We start from the raw sequence: 705 nt of genomic DNA on the forward strand, positions 1-705 counted from the left end.
TTGTGATGTAAAGCAAGGGAAGATTAATCTTCACTTGTGTCAAGTGCTCAAGGATTTCAACTCGGTTATAAGGAAGTTTCCCAACAAGTTTCAAAGCCTGGGGAAATGGTACTTTTGGAGAGGCATTGAGTGGTGGATTTTCGGGAATAACTTTTGGAGTACTGGGAGAGTTGGATTTTATGGGTGGTTCTTGAAAAATTTTACCACTTCTAGGAGAGTCCTGGTGTGAGATTTTTCGCAATTTCTTCGAGATATTCAAGAGCATCGTCTGGCTCTTTTTCGAGGAATTCACCATTGCATAACATTTATAAAAATTAGCGCTCACGACTCGTGAGGCCTTCATAGAAGTAATTGACCAAACGCCAGTTCTCATAGCCATGGTGCGAGCACTGATTCAACAGATCTTTGAATCTTTCCCAGACTTGATAGAACGTTTCATTGTCCTTTTGGGAAAATGTGGAAATCTGTTGTTTTAGACTGTTGATCTTATGGTTGGGGAAGTGTTTCAGAAAGAAGGATGTTTTCATTTCCTCCCATGTTCCAATAGACCTAGGTCTCAAAGAGTATAACCAGCTTTTTGCTTTGTCCTTCAAGGAGAAAGGGAAGAACTTTAGTTGCACAGAATTGACATTTTTGGCTTGGTTATAGATCATGGCTACTACCTCCTTGAATTCTCTAATATGCACGTATGAGCTTTCATTTTCC

At 39.9% G+C, this 705-nt stretch overlaps 1 non-coding gene across 1 annotated transcript; it reads left to right on the top strand.

Annotated features, from left to right (window-relative positions):
- The first annotated feature begins 372 nt into the window (after positions 1-372).
- On the top strand, positions 373-479 carry LOC133807838 (small nucleolar RNA R71). Its single transcript, XR_009879728.1, has one exon. It is a non-coding gene; the product is annotated as a small nucleolar RNA R71 (small nucleolar RNA).
- Positions 480-705: the final 226 nt, after the last annotated feature.

This window comes from Humulus lupulus, chromosome X (genome assembly GCF_963169125.1).
Source record: "Humulus lupulus chromosome X, drHumLupu1.1, whole genome shotgun sequence".
NCBI lineage: Eukaryota > Viridiplantae > Streptophyta > Magnoliopsida > Rosales > Cannabaceae > Humulus > Humulus lupulus.